At 38.5% G+C, this 13,495-nt stretch overlaps 1 protein-coding gene across 2 annotated transcripts in view; it reads right to left on the minus strand.

Moving 5' to 3' along the window:
- LDAH (lipid droplet associated hydrolase) overlaps window positions 1–4,437 on the minus strand; it is a 98,928-nt gene extending 94,491 nt beyond the window's left edge. For both annotated transcript variants that reach the window (XM_036263511.1, XM_036263512.1), the window contains exon 1: window positions 4,388–4,437. The gene's annotated coding sequence lies outside the window, so the exon portion shown is untranslated. The remainder of the gene's footprint in view (window positions 1–4,387) is intronic.
- Window positions 4,438–13,495: the final 9,058 nt, after the last annotated feature.

A 13,495-nucleotide genomic window follows, 5' to 3' on the forward strand; every position in this document is an offset into this window, starting at 1 on the left:
ACAACTAGTGAAGAAAAAAAAAAGTGTACTAGGTGATGTATTGAAAACATTATAAATAAGTCAAATAGGATCCTAAAAAAATTCAAGTAACCTATAAGAAGGCAAGATGAGAACAGAAAAGTAGAAGGCAGAGGAAACACACAGAAAAGAAATACTAAAATGGCTGACTTAAGCCCTAATACATCAATAATTATTTTAAGTACAAATAGTCTGATTATACCAATTAAAAGGCAGAGATAGATAGAAATGTATTTAAAAAGAAACATGATCCAATAAAAAAATAAACAAATAAAAAGAAATACTACCCAACTATATGTTGTCTACAAAAAAGTCACTTCAAACATACCAAGATTGGTTGGTTGAAAATAAAAGAATAAAAAAAGTATACCACGCTAATATTTTTTTTAAAAAAGAAAGATGGGATATATTACTATCAGATAAAATAGAAGTCAGAGCAAAGAAAATGACTGTACAAAAAGTACATTTTATACTGATAAAAGGATTAATCCACCAACAAGATACCCTAAATTGACACGCACCACACAGAGACTCAAAATGCATAAAGCAAAAGCCAATAGAGCTGAAAAGAGAAAGAGAAAAATCCACAATTATAGTTGGAGACTTTTAGCAATGAGAACTACTAGATAAACAACAACATATGCAAGAACTGAAGGACACCATTAACCAACAGAATGCAATTGACATGTATTGAGCCCTCCACCGAAAGGCAGCAGCATACACATTTTTTTCAAGTACACATGGAATATTCACCAAGCTACACCATATCTTAGGTCATAAAACAAACAGAATCTTAAAAGAATTAAAATAACACAGCTTATGTCTTCCAACCATTATGCAAAAACTAGAAATCAATAACATGAAGACAACAGGTAAATATCCAAACACTTGGAAACTAAATACTCACTTCTAAGTAATCCATGGACCAAAGAGGAGGTTTCAGAGGAAATTTTAAGAATACAAAGAACTCAATGAAAATACTAAATTTTGTAATATGCAACAAAAGCAATTCTGAGAGGTAAATTTAGAGCACCATATGCTTACATTAGAAATGAGACAAGTTCTCAAATCAATAATCAAGAAACTAGAAAAAGAAGAGCAAAATAAACCAAAAATGAGCAGAATGAAGAAAATGATAAATATCAAAGCAAAAATCAATACAACTGAAAAAAGAGAAAAATCAATTAAACAGCAATTTCTTTGAAAAAGATCAATAGAATTAATAAACCTCCACTGGAAAGAATAAAAAGAGAGAAGACACAAATGACTAATATCAGGAATAACAGGGGTTATCACCAAAGACTTCACAAAATACTATTACCCTAACACCAAAACCAAAGGCGGTACAAAAAAGAAAACTACACATCAATACCTCTCATATCTATACCTTAGCCAAATATTAGCAAATAGATTCCAGCAACGTATTAAAAAGATTCATATACCACAATACAGTGGGAGCTAGTCCAAGTATGTGCAACATTCGAAAATCAATCCTATCAAGATACTATAAGAAGAAAAATAATACGAATTAACTAAATACAAACCATCTGACCCTGTGTTGTACTCTGGGGCATTTATCCCAGAGAAATAAAAACATTCACACAAAACCTTCACACAAAGGTTCATAGTAGTTCTACTTGTAAGAGCCCATAACTGGACACAACCCAAATGTCCTTCAACAAGTGAATGGTTAAACAAACTGTGGCATAGTCATACACCATAGAATACTACTCAGCAATAAAAAGGAACAAACTACTGACTCGTGAAACAACTTGGATGCATCTCAAAGGAGTTAATGCTGAGTGAAGAAAGTCAATCTCAAATAGTTACATACTATGTGATTATATTTATACTACATTTCTTGAAATAGACAAAATTATAGATATGGAGAACAGATTGGTGGTTGCCAGGGTTAGAGAATAGGGTAGGAGATGGCTGTGGCAGCATGAGGGGATGCTGTGCTGATGGAACAGTTCTGTATCTGGAATATACTGGTGGTTATATGAAGCTATAGACTTGAATATAGACAAGAATATGGTGTAGCTTGTAAAACTGGTGAAATCTCAATAAACTCTTTAGATCACATTGATGACACAGTTATGCAAGATGTTATAGAGGGAGGTTAGTTGAACTGTACAAGGGGACCTCTTTGTAGTTTTTTTTTTTTTTTTTTGGCATTTCCCTGTGCATCATAATAATTTCAAAAGAAGAGTTTTTAAACACAAATAACACTATTATTTAATTGCAATTTGTATAAGAAGAATAAAAGAGGGAAAGTGGGAATTTGACCACATAGCCCTTTATAAGCCTCAAAACATACAGCTGAAGTCAACATATAAAACAGATGCATAAACAGAACATCTGCACCCTTCCATTAAATTTATGTCTCTCCCATCTTTCTCCAGAATAATGTCAGAGAAGTAATCATTTGCTATATCCTGACTTGATGATAATCTCACCACCCACAACAAAACCACCTTCTTTTTCTGTAGTTCTTTCATTTGTGAAGTACATTCTCATCTGGCTTTAACAGCACTGCCAAATAGGCAGTACAATTAACAGAGTAAGAAATTGCAAGTCAAAATTGTTATATCATCATCATTATTATTATTAAATGGCTTCTTTCTTTAAAAAAATGTTTTTATTGATTTTAGAGAGGAAGGGAAGGGAGGAGAGGGGGAGAGAGAAACACTGATGTAAGAGAGAAACATCGATCGTTTACCTCCCATATGCACCCCAACTGGGGGACCAAACCCAAAATTTGGGCATGTGCCCTGACCAGCAATTGAACAGTCAGCCTTTTGGTGTAGAGGAGGATGCTCAATCAACTGAGCCACACCGGCCAGGGCTAAAATTTTTATATTATTTGTCTGTGGTTATAGGGCTTTAAAATGTCACAATCAATTCAACCATCTTCTGACTCCTACTCTAGGAATTTCTAGTCACATACTACTCTGAAATTTTATGCAATACAACAGAATCTAAAAAGAAATACCATAATATTGTAGAATGGGAATAAGTATGATGCACTTTACACCAAGATTCTGTGAAACGGTCTCTTGCTGCTGCTTAATAAGTGGTCATGAAATTAGTAATTTTACAACTTTTACATTTTGTCTAACTTTGCTAGTTTAATGACAACATAATGACTTCCAGTAAGATTCTTCTCAAACTTGTACAACTGGGTCAGAAGAACAAGTTTATGTGATGAACATAAAAGTCATTACCACTCCGGAGAAAATATCAAAACTAAAGCACATACTATATTCATGATAAATGTACTGAATTATCTTTACCTGATAAAGGGAACCCCTTCCCCCCCATAACTCCTTTGCTTTCTTCTAAGCTTGGGAATCAAGGAATCAAGGGTCCCAATCTGCATCCTGTCTTTTGCGGAAAAATAAAAACCCAAGGGTGAGAATTTACAGTTAAGTTGTTAAGGGTAAATGAAAGGCAGTGTGAGCACTAAATGCCTGCTGAAAAAAAAGGCATCAAGAGAGCTGTGAAGTGTGTGGGGGTCATTCTATGAATACTTGTGTGTAAACCACTGTTCTAAATGCAGATGAATAATCTGTTGATACAGCAGCCTTATGTAGTGGATACGAATGTACCCCTATGTTACAGATGAGAAAAATGGAGGCACAAGACTACTTCAGTAAAATACCAAGATGCACTATAAGGGGTATAGGCATCAGAAAGCCTCAATGGTTTCCCCAAAATGCTGTGCTCTAAATTCAAGGGCGCAAGCTCCGTTTTGACCTTGGCGCCACAGAGAAGTATTAAAGCTACTGCTGCTGAACCTCACACACGCGGTTAGGGAGTGTCAAGTTCAGAGACTGGCCCAAAGGTCAATTTTCAAGGGGACCTGGTGTTAACAAATTTAGGAGAGGTGTGGGGGAAGCTCATCCTTCTGAGAACCCTGAGTCCAAACCAAACGCTTCCAGACCCCGCAGATGGACAAGTGGGGAAATGGAGACCCACGGAGGAAGAGTGACTCCAGGGCTAGTTGGAGGCTTCACTGGTAAAAGAACTCAGCTCTGGGCAGTGCCCAGCTCGGATGTGGCCTCCCCAGTCACTTCCTCCCGGGCAGGGGCCCCACGCCCTGGCCTCTACTCCCCAGGTCCCCCACATGCGGACTGCATTTAAGTACTGGGTCAGAACTACAAATGGTACGTTCCCGCGCTCAGAGGAGCGACTGCTGGGCCGGCAGCAAAGGGGGTCCCGGCCAAGGGCTCCGAGCCCCCTGGTCGCAGCACTGTCACTTGTGCCCGGCGGCCCGCCCGGCCCAGGGCAGCAGAGACAGGACGGGCTCCGGCTCCCGCGCCTCGTCCTCCGGCAAAGTCACCCCAACAAGGGACCAGAACCTCACCTGTCCGCCTACAAGGCAGCCTGCTCTGCAGTGACGATCCCGGGAAGGCGTCGCCGGGTCCGGAAGTCCCCGCCCTCTGACGTCACAGCCCCGCGACGCGCGCAGCCGCAGGGAGCCGGCGCCTTCGGGACGCGCCGCCGAGGCTGGGAAGGTGCTTGGCCCTGGCCTTGGCCTGGGGTCCAGAGGCAGGAGACCGCTGGGAGGCTGTAGGAGCTTTCTCTTCCCTTCCGTTTGAATGCCATCCCTCTCTTATTTCAGCCATTTATAACATACTTCTGGCTTCCCTTCCTGTTTTCTCCATTTCTCACCTTTTAACCCCCTCTGCCCACTTTCTCTCGTTTACTGGTCGCTTCTCTTCCGACCCCACAGACACGGGGAAGTTGGTTCTCACCTGACTTCATTAGCATTGATATAGCCAGCCTGTGCTGCTCCACAATTTAGCAAAAGGCTGTCCATTCCAGAGGTGTTTCAAATTTGCCATACCCAGACTCCGTGAAGGCAAAGGTCGTATTTGTCTTGTTGGAAGTAGACTGGTCCTCTTCTTCATAGCCTCTCCCCCTTTTCAGTTTTACTTTCTAAATATAATACATAACACCACGAGTTTAGAAAAAGCCATTCACCGTGCTAAGAAGATTTTTTTTTTAAATCCTCACCGGAGGACATTTTTGCATTTATCTTGAGATAGAGCAGGAGGGAGAGAGAGAGACATCTATGTGAGAGAGACACATCGAGTAGTTGCCACCCACACAGCCCCAGGTTGGGGTTGGGGACAAACTGCAACCAAGGTACACACCCTTAGTGGGAACCAAACCAGGGCCTCTCTGGTCCACTGGCCGACGCTCTAACTGCTGAGCCAAACCAGCCAGGGCTGTGGTAAGAGCTTTTCATGAATTAACTCAGTTGTCCTCACAGCAAACCCTTGAAGTCAGAATTAATATGTGACTATAGACTCTGGAAACATAGACAAATACACAAAATAAATGAGTGATTACATTACACGATATGTTCAAGGTGTTGTCCCTCATTACTAAGGCACAGTTCAGTGTGCAAAAATTCCAGTGAGTGTGGTTCACAAATGCAACATTTCTTTCAATCCTTGCATATGCATTTGTGATGTGTTGTCTCAAGTGATTTATGTCTCTGATTTCATTACGTAAACCTATGCCAGAAAAATTAACCAAGAAGCTTCAGTGTTAGAAAGTTCAGCCTAGCTGGGAGAATCTAGCTTATAGTCTTTCATGGTTGCAACCAAGTTGGTTGGTCAGGGTTGTAGACATCTCAGAGTTCCACTGCTAAGCTCAATCATGTAATTATTGCCTAGACACTCTTTCTCACTAGCTGTTGGTCAGAGGCTGACCTATTTCAGGGGCATCTGGAGACTCATTATAAAAGCATTCAGGAGCTGATTCCACATTCCATTGATCTAGCAATGTCCAAAGGAAGATGCAATTTATGTTTTTTGATTATTTAACTTCATGACTGGGTGGCAATGAGTAATGTATGGAAAGAAAACTTCAAAATCTAAGTTGAAGCTTGTGTAGAACAGGAATGTAAATGACCAGAAGGAGAGAGAGAGTTTTGTCAAAAAATAGTAATAGGTAATATTTATTGAGCATTTGCTGTGTGCCAACTTTTGTGCTAAATGTTTTACATAAGCCTAGAAGGGAAGAGAAGCTTAAGAACAGAGTTCAGGACCAAAAATGGTTCCCCTTTTGCCCAATCGGTATAGACGTATGTCTGAGTCCTAGGGAAAAAACGATTATATCAGGAAGCAGAAAGAAGTAATTTCCCCACAAAATCTATGAGAGATTTTGGGATACCAAGGCAGTGCTCCTTAGGAACCACTGTGACAGAGTATAGTGCCGAAGAAACCTGCCTCTTGTTGATAAGAGAAGCCTTATGCAGAGTCCCGTGGATGTGAAATGATTTCAGGGGACTGTCAACCCCATGCAGCACATACAGGGAGGACGTTACAGTGGAGGTAGTGTCAGAGCCTTCTACCTTTTCATGGGAAACACCATTGAAAAGGAAGAGAAGAAAAATGGTTGCATTTCTGATATGGCCCAGATAACTCTGCAGAATCTTGAAGATGATTTCTAGAAACTGCTGCAATTGTTAGGGACCATTTAATGAAGGTAAGAGAGTAATTGGGGCCACTTTGCAGAAGAGATGGAAAGCCCACAATAGCAATGAGAGTGAGACAGAAAAATGGGTAACACTTAGATCTTTGTGATAGGAAAGAATATTTCTGGTGGATGTTATAAGAATGTTAGAAGGTCCTGCACTTATTAATAAAATATGTTCCCACCTTCCTTAACTATTCTACTACACAGAAAGTTCAAATTATTGTTTTAGACACCCTTTGAACTAAGATTTGTAGATTGGAGAGTGTGTAAAAAAGAACAAGAGAAAAAAAAGAACAAAGAAATAAGAAAAAAAAAAGAATGCTTTTAAAAAAAGACTTTCAGGGTCATTCACCATATATAATGTAACTGCATTCCAAATGTTTTGTTTTAATACACAAATATGATCCATAAGCCTCCCTCAATAAAACCACACCATAAAAGGAGCTTTTAGTGGCAGGGCAGGGTACAGATAAGAAAAATGTGGAAGATGTCATTCAACTATCTCTATAAACTAAAAACAAAGTACATAAAGGTTGGGACTAACTACAGATGAATGTTCCTTTAGAGGACAGTATGTTCCAATTTTATTGGATTCCTCAGAAACTAATTGCTCTGTTCAGCAATGTTTTTGTGAGCTAATTACACTGCTATATGACTTTTACAAATCATTCTGTCATATTTTTTAGTGGAAACTTTATATTCCCCAGTAAAATAAGAATGGAATTTTTTATAAATCAAAATGTCTTTCCATATCGTTCACCTCTTATAGACTGAATAATGGCCACTCATGTCTGAATCCCTGGAACCTGTGAATATGCTACATTACATGACAAAAATAACTTTGCAGATGTGATTAAAATGTGGTAAGGATCTTGGGATGGGAAGATTATTCTGGATTATCTCAGTGGGCCCAATGTAATCAAAGGGGTCCATATAAGTGAGAAATGGGAAGCTAAAGTAAGAGACCACAATGTGACAATGGAAGCAGAGGGAGAGGAAAAATATGATGGTAGAAGCAACAATCATAGTCAGAGAGATCGGAAGGTGCTATGCTGCTGGCTTGACGCTGGAGGAAAGGGCCAGAAACCAAGGGATGCAGGCAGCCAGCCAACTGCTGGAAAACGGGAGGAAATGGATTCTTCCGTAGATCTTCCAGAAGGAACACAGACCTGCCACCATGACTTTAGCTCAGTGAGGCTGATTTTGAAGTTATGACCTCCCGAAATTTAAGATAATACATTCATGTTGTTTTTAAGTCACTACATTTTTTGTAATTTGCTGTATGAGCAATAGGTAACTAATATACCAAGTGAATAAAAGCTTTGACCATTTCTGTTTTGCAAACAAGTGAAGAATATTAGCTAGAAGTTTAACTTCATTTTATTTTCTGTGCTCTGGAATAATATAAATAGTATTGGAACTATCAATAATTTATATTTTCCTAAAAATCATCTTCTTAATTCAGGTTCTCACATTTATTTGTTTTGACTTGAGCAAAGTAGTTGCTTCTGAATTTTTCAGTTTCCTCTGTATTTGTGGTCATTCCATTCTTTCCAACTTTGTACTTTTGTAGTATCTCTCATTTCCCCACTTGATCGGATGACTTAAAGGTTTATGTTTATATATTTTAAAGCTTTTTTGGGAAGAAACAGTTCTTGGAGTTACATAAGCGTTTTACTTTTTTTTTTTTTTTAATCATTATTGAATGCTTTTTGAAATTTATGATTCTTCCCTTCTGCTTTTCTTGGTATTCCTTTTTTCCCCCAACTTGAGTCTTATTTGTAAATAGAAAATTTCTAGCTATGAATTTTGCTCTTTTTCTTTGCTTGTATCCCATGTTTCTGATGTACTGATGAGCAAAGTCATTTGATAATAAGCAAGCAGATTTTCCCAGTGAAGAGATCTGTTGTCCTGTGAAGGAAATAGTTGAATGATCTGTTGTTTGCATAAATATGTTTTCAGAAAGTTTCTCAAGCAATAAAGTTATTTCTAATAATTTCTTTCCTTCCCACTGAGAGATTGTATTTTGTGCCCTACTGGTATCAAGCTTGACTATGTGGCTTGTTTTGGACAATGAAATGTTAACAGTTGTCCATTGTGGAATTCTGTCAGTCCTCTTTCTCTCTGCCCTAAGAGCAGTGTGTCCCAGATTGGGGTTTCCCCTTGTCCAGGGTCCCAGGAGGAAGATGTGCAGTAGGGCTGGAACCAACAAGTGACGGACATGCACTGGAAACAAGAAATCAATCTTTGTTGTTGTCAACTGCTGAGATCTTTGCATTGTTTGTTATGCAGCATAAGCTAGCAAAATTGATACTGCGTGCATTGAATAAATAAATATATATGTACATATATTCCTTTATATACTATATTATATACATATTACATATATGATACATACACAATATACATGTATAATATAACATATAAACCTAACCATGATATAATAACATCTTTTGAACATATAATGTATAAGTACATTTTTGGGGACTTGAGATATAATGTTTGCTAATTAAATTATTACAAACTTTGGAGTTGTGTGTTTGCTTTATGACACATTTGTGGTCGTAGTCAAGATTTGTTTGTTGCCAACTCTTAGGTCAAAAACATTTCTGCATTACAACTTTGTTTCTTTGAGAAAATCCCATTACTCTATATCCATCAGCTTTCGGACATGGTTCTAGAAATTTGCTTAGATGTCTGCAGTTTTAATTCTGGGATTTTGTTACTTAAAACCAGTGAAAATGACTTATAATAATAGTGACATAGTATATCTGTATAAATATTGTCTCTTATAGAAGAAAAATATATAATCTCCTGTAACCATCAGACATATAGACTGTATGAGATATGAGGAAAGTTTTAGAAAAAAAAAGAAAATGTTCTAATTGTTTCTATAAAGCATCATCAAGAAGGCAAGTGGTTTTAGATCCCAAAATATGCATCTTATTTTTACACCATAGATTAAGAGTTGTGCCTTTGACTTAACAAGTGCTCTTATAATTTTGCAATTATTTTAATATTATGTCTTATGGGACACTATTTATTGGTAGATATAAGCAAAAACATAAGATACCCCAAATAGTTGGAAATAGTATTTTTGGTTCAATACCCTCTGCCTTGCATTGTTATTATTTTTTTGTAGCAAAGCGGGCATTAGTGGAAGTTTGGTTGTCTAATTTTGTTCTTATAAACCCCAGTTCTCTGTATGTTAGGACAAATCTGAGTTTTAGTATGCTAATCTCTGAGTAATCAAACATGCCTAGGAAAAAATAATCTGCAGGGAAAATACAACTACAGACCATATGATTTGCATTATTAGTATTTTCCATGTAATAATTCTACACATTGTTATCATTAGCAACACTATTTCAATCATGAATATCACCAAGTTCAGAAGAAATCATTTCTGAATTGTCTCTATTAGACCATGATCAAGAGGAAAAAATACAAGACCGAGTTTTCCTTTAGTGTTGTATCTGACATTTTTAAATAGACTCATTTTCTGTGGTTTCATGTAACCTATTACATTTGTCACTGGATGGCAAGGAGGCCTGTCTCTCATTAGCACTTCCGCTAGTACTTGAGAAAAATATCCTGGAAGAAGAAAGATTCAATTTTCCTCCCCCGATTTGGAGGCATTTGACTTTTTTTTTTTTGAGAATTTCAGTGAATATCATCTCTAATTTTAGTTGAATACCCCTCACCATATGATGTTACAAGATATAACTAACATACTATCCGCCTAGAAATATATTTCTCTTTGATCCTAAAAATGGCTTTTGATTAAAAAATTGGCTCTCCATTATGTTAAGAGTGAGATAGCATTTAAGGGGTGCTGGGGGAGACTGATCTATAAAAGACAGAACAAAAGAATAGATCAGAATTAAATCTGTATCTAAGCCCCAAGATTCCCAGAAAACTTCCATAAATTTGGAATGTGTTTATACCGGGTTTGTCGTGTGTGTGTGTGTTGTTGTCTTTGCAGGGAGTTTGGGGAAGTGTTTTTAGCGTAGTTATTTGTCTTGCTCTTCCTTCCTATTTCTCCTATCATCAGGAATATTCTTAGCATCTTCTAGTGACTCTCTATTGTCATGAGCCATTTAGGACGAGACAGTATTCCCCTCACCACTCATTGATGAACATTTCCTAGTGTAAGTGCTGAATGATCTTTCAGTTGTGAAAATCAGATGTGTCTCTCATGCAGAAAATTGTTCATTGGTTCCCTCTTGACAGCCACACTCCTCTCTTCAGCATACAAGGTCTTCATAATCGTGCCTGAATCTTCCACTTTGCCATTATCTCCCCTCTCCAGGAGTCAAAACTATCTAGAGTTTCCCTACAAGCTATTCTCTGATCCTTCTGTCTTTGAGCATCCCATTTGTGTGGTCTGGGAGGCTAATTAATTCCTTTTGTTCCATTTCTCTAGCTCAAATGTTAAACCTTTTCAGTGAGGCCTTTCTTGCCTGCCTCAGAGAGGGACGCTGTGAGGCTGCCTAAACAGCCACGACTATGTGCCTCTGAACTTCTTTAACTTGAGATATACAAGGTTATTTATTGTGACTAATCTGCCCTTATTTGAGTTTCTCTTACATGCATCAACTCGAATCTTGACTAATACATCTGCGTTATAGCAATTACCAAAATAATACTAGTATCTATCTATCTATCTATCTATCTATCTATCTATCTATCTATCTATCCATCCATCCATCCTCCATTCTTCCATCTATCTAAAATATTCCCGTCCTGGCCGGTTTGGCTCAGCGGTTAGAGCGTCGGCCTGCAGTCCAGAGAGACCCAGGTTCGGTTCCCACTAAGGGCACGTACCTCGGTTGCAGTTTGTCCCCGACCCTGGTTGGTCGTGCAGGTGGCAGCCACTCGATGTGTCCCTTTCACGTCAATGTTTCTCTCTCTCTTCCTCTCTCTCCCTCCCACTCTGTCTGAACAAAAACGGAAAAATGTCCTTGGGTGAGGATAAAAAAAAAAAATAATAAAATATTCCCTACTGTATTATTTCCCAGTAGGAGATAGGGGGTTACTTGTGTTCTAATATAATATAAGCATCATACTGAGTCCTGCCAGGGCATGACTCTTGAATTGATGGTGGCGATGAGGGTAAGAGTGTGGTCTTCCCCAAAGGTTATTCTTGGTGTCTCTCATAATAGATAAGAGGCAAACTTAGGCCAGAACGACTGTAAGAGGAAACTCAGTTGATAAAAGAAATAACTGGGCCTTTCTTACCCTCAATGAACCAGAACTATAAGGAGTCTATGTTTCTCCACAAGGACACTTTCAGGTAAGGAGTGTTCAAGGTTGCCTTTTTATCCCTGGATGCATATGGGGAGGACCTAAACTAAGTGGGACATAGTAGAACGCAATGAAAATGAACAAGTCATAGCTTATAAGTCAATTTATTGCTCTCCGTGTGTTTTAAGTGTTTCAGCTGCACCTAAGCATTATTAGGAGAGCGAAGGCAAGAGCCTGTGTCTATTCTGGGCCAGTGGGTATGCAAAGTCCTTCGGAAGTCAGCATGATGGTAACTGCAAGAATCAACCACGCACCACAGGAGTAAGGGGAAACGCAGGAGGGAAGAGCGAGTTAAAGGGCAAGCCATTCCTTGCACCAAGAGTGCCTGCTTCCAAGGCAAGAGTCTCCAATAAGGAATACTGAAATTTTCCACAATTATGAACACATAAGATGTTAGCTCTAGAAGGGCACACAGAGAGCGTGTGGTCCAGCCCTCTCAGTTTACAGATGAGGAACTGAGATCTACAGACTTGCATGAGCTCACCTATGTCAGAGGCAGAGCCAATGCAATGTTCTTTCTACTGTGCAATATCAATACCAGGTTATGGGACAAATCAATTTCCAATTAAACACAATGCAGCTTTTAAAAAATCACATGTTTGTGTATTTTTGTGGAGAGGAAATTCACAGTGTTTTAAAATCAAATTTTCAAGGGCATCGTGAGCTATGGCATAAATATTAAACATCAGGAGAATGGCAGGTCTCATGACAACTTCTCCTGTTTTTTCAAGTTCCTATGAATGAGACTCCAGTGAGTAAGTCCCTCTCACCCACCAACTCTATCTACACACTGATTTTCTCCTGAAGGAAAGTAGCTTTTATTCTCACTGAAAACTTCTTTTGGTATATCACCTTACTTGTACTTAAGGCTTTGATGAAAAAATATCCTTACTACAAGTGACCCAGTGATCCCACTTCTGAGAATAAACCTGTAACACTAATTTGAAAGAATACACGCACCCTTATGTTCATTGTAGTGTTATTTACAATAGCCAAGATTTGGAAGCAGCCCGAGTGCCCATCAGTAGGTGAGTGGATAAAAACGCTGTGGTACATTTACACAATGGAATACTACTCACCCGTAAAAAAGGAGGAACTCTTACCATTTGCGACAGCATGAATGGACCTGGAGAGTATTATTCTAGGTGAAATAAGCCAGTCAGAGAAAGACAAATACCATTTGATTTCACTTATATGTGGAATCTAATGACAAAATAAACAAACTAGAAACAGACTCATATATATAAAAAACAAACTGACAAATATCAGAGGGGAGGGATTGGGGTGGTTGGGTGGAAAAGGTAAAGGGATTAATTAGGAAAAAACCCTCAGACACAGACAACAGTGTGATAATTACAAGAGGGAAAGGGGATGGGGGAAGATAGAAGAGGGTACAAGGGGAAAAATGGTGACAGAAAGAATTGACCTTGGATGGTTAACACCATACAATATACAGATGATGTGTTACAGAATCATACACTTGAAACCTTGATAATTTTAGTAACCAATGTCAGCCCCACAAGTTAAAAAAAAGATAAAAATATTAGTTTAACAAAGAATTGAAATCCAAATGATTTTATCAATAAGTTAGTGATGCCCTGGCCAATTTGGGTCAGTGGTTGGAGCATCAGCCCATGGACCAAAGAGTCACGGGTTCAATTCTGGTCAAGGGCAT

The sequence above is a fragment of the Molossus molossus genome, unplaced genomic scaffold (genome assembly GCF_014108415.1).
Source record: "Molossus molossus isolate mMolMol1 unplaced genomic scaffold, mMolMol1.p scaffold_m16_p_15, whole genome shotgun sequence".
Taxonomy (NCBI): domain Eukaryota; kingdom Metazoa; phylum Chordata; class Mammalia; order Chiroptera; family Molossidae; genus Molossus; species Molossus molossus.